The sequence below is a fragment of the Mastigoproctus giganteus genome, chromosome 4 (genome assembly GCF_048544385.1).
Source record: "Mastigoproctus giganteus isolate SK-2022 chromosome 4, ASM4854438v1, whole genome shotgun sequence".
Lineage (NCBI taxonomy): Eukaryota > Metazoa > Arthropoda > Arachnida > Uropygi > Thelyphonidae > Mastigoproctus > Mastigoproctus giganteus.
The window spans coordinates 116,692,570-116,698,892 of NC_143578.1; positions in this window are offsets into that span (position 1 = coordinate 116,692,570).

Sequence of the window (6,323 nt, forward strand, 5' to 3'; positions counted from 1 at the left end):
CTAATAGTGTCTTCCGGAGAACAGCAGCTTTATCAAGGAATAATCCATGATTTTGTTATTTGTTCTGTAAATTTTTGTTCTCAATATTTATAAATATAACTGTTTTCATTTTTTTTTTTTTTTTTTTTTTCTGAGAGGAGTTTTTTCCTTGCCTAAATTGCCTTGTGTTTTGGACGCAGAGTTTTTGCGTCTTTTCCTGGAGACTTGTTTCAGGTTTCGCCTGGCCGAGTGGTTGAGATGGACCTCCCCTCTCTCACTTCGAACTCGTCCGGGCTGCCTGAAATAATTTTCTGTGTTAAATTGTATGTATTTTGTAAATACTGTAATTATCTTGTTAATATCATGGTGCTATTGTTTGATTTGCTCTCAAAATTGAGAGTAACTGATTTTATTGTGTTTTTGAATCAGCAGTTGTTAATCTTACGAGTTTATATTGTACATTACTTGTGTAGTTAGCTCATGATTATATTGAAGAGACAGTTTTTCTCTTTTTTTGTGTTGTCTGTTTGGCTCTGAGGAGTGGGATGGACTTCTTCCTGCTCCCTCAGATCCAACCTTCTGTTGGCTGTTCTGGTTAAGTGAGATGATTTTTCTCTCTAGACTGTTTAACTGCTGGAGTTGCTGGCTGCTTCTCTTGCTGCTTTTGTTTTGATTTAATTTTGTTTTCCTGCGGGGCTGATTATTTGTTGTATTTTTCTTTCCTGCCTGATTGCAGCTGCAATCAGTCGGGTTTTTGCTAGTACCATATAGTTCTTGAACTAGCATTTTTAGTTGTAAATGGGGTTTTGGTTCTGAGGGGGTGGGATGGACCTCTCCCCGCCCTCTCAGATCCAATTGCTTTCTTGGCTGACTGGTTGGAGGCGTTGTTCTCCTCCTCCAGTCTTACTATTATTTTTCTTCTCTACTGCCAGTTGCAGTAGAAATGTATAGTTTTAGCTTTTGTTCAGCCCTGCAGGTTGAGTTGTTTTTTAATGCTTATCTATGCATTATTGTTAATAGTGCTTGTCTTGTTATTTGAGACAGTTTTGTTTTTCCCAGCTTGTGTAGCAGCTTTGCACTTGCTGGTTATGTACATACGTATATAGATCAGATACTTTGTGCAGAGACATTTTCTCTGCATATTCATTAATTATTGTTTAATACTTAACTTATTATTTTGATTTTGATTTTTATACTTAGATTTAAATTTAGAATTGCTTTTGATTCGATTAACTAATTTATTTGTACAGTATTTATTGGTTTTGCCTTTGGCATATCTTTGCCTTGGGTGAGTTTTGTTTGTTGGATTATTGTTGCTTATATTGTAATTAATTGTCTCTTCGTGTTTTGTATATATGTTTTTGCATTTCTTCTGGTTGACTATTTTTGTTAATTTCTTGGTTGACTTGTTTTTCAGCTAAGATTTTAATTACTTATTTTGTAAATATTGTATATTTTATTCTCTGCTTATGCAGTGTAATTTGTTAATATGTTTACTGCTAAGTTTCATATAGGTAACATAAGTATCTATTATGTGTCTTAATTTATTCTTTTAAGTGGCTATCTAATAGCCACTTGTACATTACCTATGTTCTTTCCTTGAGACTTTTCATTCTCCCCTTGTCGGCGCAGGTTGGGCTTCCTTCTCGGCTAGGGGAAACTTTCTTTCAAAATTATAAGCCTTCGGGTTTCAAAATTTTACCTCTTCAAGCTCTCTCGCTTGTTATTATTATTATTTTTTTTTTTATTTTTTTTATTTTTTTCTTTGCGTTCTACAATCAGTCACATGGCTGTTGGTTTTTTTTTTTTTTTTTTTTTTTTTGCGTTCTTCAGGGTTGCTGTCATTTTTTTTTTTTTTTAATTTTAATTTTCTTTTTTTTCTCTTTCTTTTGCACCACGGGAAATCTAAATATATATATATATATATTTCTTTTTTTTTTTTTCTTTTCTCTTTTCTTTCTTCTCTCTCCTCTGGAGTGGGCCCCTAGAGGAATCTGGCCCACCTTTTGGCAACATCAGGTGGATCAGAGTCTCGTATTGAGACAGTACGTGTTTAGCTGAGACTGGCCCACCTTCCCGTGGTGTGGACGAGTACCCAGAATCATCTGTCCAGGTGACTCATGCTTCTGGGTAGCCAAGTGGCCAGAACAGAACAACAGAACACACACACATAATACACACAAACCGACGTCACACAGACACATCTGGCCCATTTGTAGTGATACTGTTCTTCACAGAGATACGAAGCGGAGTTGAATTAATGTTCTAGGAGCCGCTCATTACAAAAACACATGTCCACAACATGTCTCTCGCTTGTTAGATTTTCCAACTAGTGTTTTCCTCTTTCCTATTTCTTCTTTTTCCTGAGAGAGTGTTTTGCTCTCTTTTCTTCTTCTACTTTCTTTTCTCCCACTTTCTACTCCCCATTCCTTATTTATTATAACCGGGATTCCACTTGTTGAAATCCCACTTAGTGTAATTTAGATAGTTCCTGGAGCGCCTCCATGTGGCTAGGGACGGGAGTCGGGATGCAGGTAGCTTGCTCCCTACCTCCCGGCTGCTAAGACTCCAGGGCCGGCAAACAACACACACACACACACACACACACACACACACACACACACACACACACACACACACACACACACACACACACACACTTGCCGGCTATAAATAACCTACAGATGCTACAGCGGGATATAGGGATAACCCTGGAGACCGCAATAAATACAAGAATACTTTGTCCCTTGATTTGATCGTTAATCTCCTTGATTTTCTCTGCACCTATTTCAACGCTTTCACATCCGTCATAAAAAGCTTTCAGATCTAGATGCAGTACGCAAAAGGTGGAAACCATTGCCATATACAGCAACTAATCACCTCCTTAACAATGGTGACAAAATTCCTATATATCATGGAATTTTATTCATGATATACAGGAATTTTGCTATACAGAGTTTTGCCCATCAACTATCTAGCAGGCTATTTGCACAGCAAAGAGAACTTCATATCTGACTGCACTCCCCACACTGGCTGGAAAAGACCTGAGTTCGAGTCCTGTCGATGACTAGTGGAACCTTTATGGGCCTTTTTCTCAACGCGGCTGACTAAGTCGGTCTCAGAAGAGGGCAAGATGCCTTTTTCTCCCGGAAATTGGGTTTTTCATCTAGCAAACAGAAAATAGACATCAGAACACACAATTTACAGACAATATACACAGAGCAATATGATTAAGTTGCCGATTCTCCTAAAACCCTAAAACAACAACAACACTTTGACTACACCACTAACCCCTCACAGGTGTTTTTTTTTATTTTACGCTACCCTGATTGCAGCAGCATAATTGTTACAATATGGGTTTAATGCAATCACAAAAAGAAACTTTCGCTGGTCAATGTAAAATTTAGGTTGCCACTTCTCTGATCATTTCCATAATTTTTCTATATCTTGTTGCAGTAGTTTACATTGATTACTGTCATTAATCACTGTTCCAAGCTTCGCATCACTGGAAACGTACACTTTAAAACTGATAAGCCTTTATCAATATCATTAATAAATATGAAACACAAATAGGATCATCTTGTTCGAATCTGCCTTTGTTGTGCCAAGAGGGTTATTCATCTTATGAAGAGAACCTTTGCAAGGCAGGAGAAGTCACTGTATTCATGCTGGGTGTCTAAGAGGCGCGATTCTTGATCCCTTGGAATATATCTGATCTTTGTAATGACGATACGCAGCACTGAACCCCGGTGGGCTCCATTATTAACATTGATCTATGAGCAGTGTCAATTGATAGCTGCTATGTCCCCTCCTAATCAACTCCTTTCCCTTTATCCATGGCAGTAACTAGCACTTAAAGCGAAACTGCTCCAAAACCTCTTCAATCTCAAAAATCTTTTCTGAAATCTAAGTATAATTGCCAAAATTCTTTGTCACATTCACCCCTTTTGTTACAGTATCATAGTATCCTATCAAACTGGGCACATAAGACCACTTTTCAAAATATCCACAATGTGATTCCATGGAAAGTTGTTAAAGCATTCCAGTCTAGATGGTTCCGCACTACTTCTTTAACCATTGTCGACATTATTTTCCCCGTAACAGAATTCAAGATAATAGATCTATAAATACTCATATCATCTTTTCATTCCCCTTTGTGAATTCGGAACACATTTGCAAATCAGTAGTTCATATGGGATGTAGGTTTATATCCCTAAATTGAGGGTGTTCTTGTAACCTTAGCTAAGCTTTTGCTTACCTCCTTTTCTACTTCCATTAATATAATGAGATAGATCTTACCCACCCCAGGTGCCTTTTTTATGTTGCGATGCAGCACTTTCTCTTCCACTTTCCTCTCCATTAAAACAAATTCATTCAGCTCTCTAATAAACTTTCCGTTCCCACGAAAAAATTCTCCATGGATGTGTGCAGCCACAAAATACATACAGGAACTCCACGACTTACGTAAGGGTTGCGGGGAACGCTACGTAAGTCGAAATTTTCCTCATGCTTGTGCAGTACTCGCAACTGTGCTCACTGAATTAATTGAATCAAAAAAGAAATGTACAACGAACATGTAAATACGTTGAACTTCGAATATGTTGATGCCAAAGACGTGTTCAACGAGCACGTCATTGGCATCAACCTCCAATTTATTCCCACGGAAAGCAAAATACGTTTCCACCATTTTTTAAAGTTTGCACAGGCCTGCAAAAACTTACGTAAAGTCGAATTTCCCGTACAGGAATATTGCTGCAACATATGAAAAAAACATAAATGAGATTTCTCCCCTTCCTTCTAATTTTTGCGTTAATTAAAAAAGCCCTTTGTTGCTTATCTATGCAATCTTTTGCAAGAGGCTTCTTTTTATCTGATTTAATTTAATTTAATTTATCCCACGCGTTCTTCTTCACTGCCACCAGTCTCATCAGTTCATCTGACATCTATTCAGGACTAAGCCTTCAACAATATCTCTCATTTGGTAGAAAAAGCCTAGAACATAATAAAGACTTAACGCTTCTAAGATTACTCCCCCCCCCCCAGGAATGCCCATTTAGAATTTGCTGTTAGTAACTTCATCAGTTTTTTTCACTGCAAAGAATTGAAAAAACTATCTGACACCACTGTAACCAGCTTTACTAAAGCAAAATTCTTCCTTTTGCTTTTGACAGTAGTTAGTAGTTACATCTTTAACTAAATAGTAAATCTACATCAATACAGTAAGAGATTACATTGTCGTGTGATACAGTACGCAGTAAATGCCATAGATTTAAAAGTGCATGGATATTGCACAAAGTGTAAAGTGTTCATTGTCTAACGGCCCAAGGGGTTTCCCCCATCTCCGTGTTGTGTACTCTGTTTGTGAAACACAGAACACTGTGAAGGCCAGAGATTTTAAAAAGTGTAAGGTACATGTTTATGTTGTGTAGTGTCATGTTGTGTTGTTCCTCTGACCTTTTAGCCGTTGGGCCCCTAGTGGGACCCCCCGTTGCCCACACTTAACCCCGAGGAGGCAGGTCAGGCATAGAGGGATCGCATTAGAAGTAATTACTCTGGCAGGCTCTGCCACCTAATTTCCTAGGATTTCAGTGGCAAGGGCCTAAAAAAAAATAATAAAATAAAATAAAGAATAATAATAATAAAAAAATAATAAATAAATAAATAAAAAAATAAAATAAAATAAAAAAAATAAATAATAAATAAATAAATAAAAAAATAAAATAAAATAAAAAAAATAAATAATAAATAAATAAATAAAATAAAATAAAATAAAATAAAAAATAAAAAAATAATAAATAAATAAATAAAATTTTAAAAATAATAATAAATAAATAAATAAATAAAAAATAAATAAAATAAAAATAAAAAAAATTACTAAAATTAATTTAAAAAATAAAATAAATAAAAAATAAAAAAATTTTTAATAAAATAAAAAATAAAATAGAATAAAATGCATATTTAGTTAGAGTAGGGGTGAAGACTGAGGAAGGGGGGGGACAGATAGAAATATGGGGATGATAGGGAAGGCTATTGCACAGTGTAGTGTGTGTACAGTGTAGTGTTTTTCATTTCGTCATTTAGCCGCTGAGCCCCTAATTTGGCCCAATGTTGCCCACACTTCGCCCCATGGAGGTGGACGAGTTACACCAGCACATAATTTAAACTCTGGCAGGCCCTGCCCTCTAATTTCCTGGGATTTCAATGGCAAGGGCCCAGAAAAAAAAACCGACTCTGTAGGAGTTATACGCAAAAAGGTGTATAAGGCCGAAAAATTGGGCGAACAGAATTGGGCATACACTGTGAGAAGTAGACAGAATGGGTGGGGAGACTGAAGACTTGGGGGC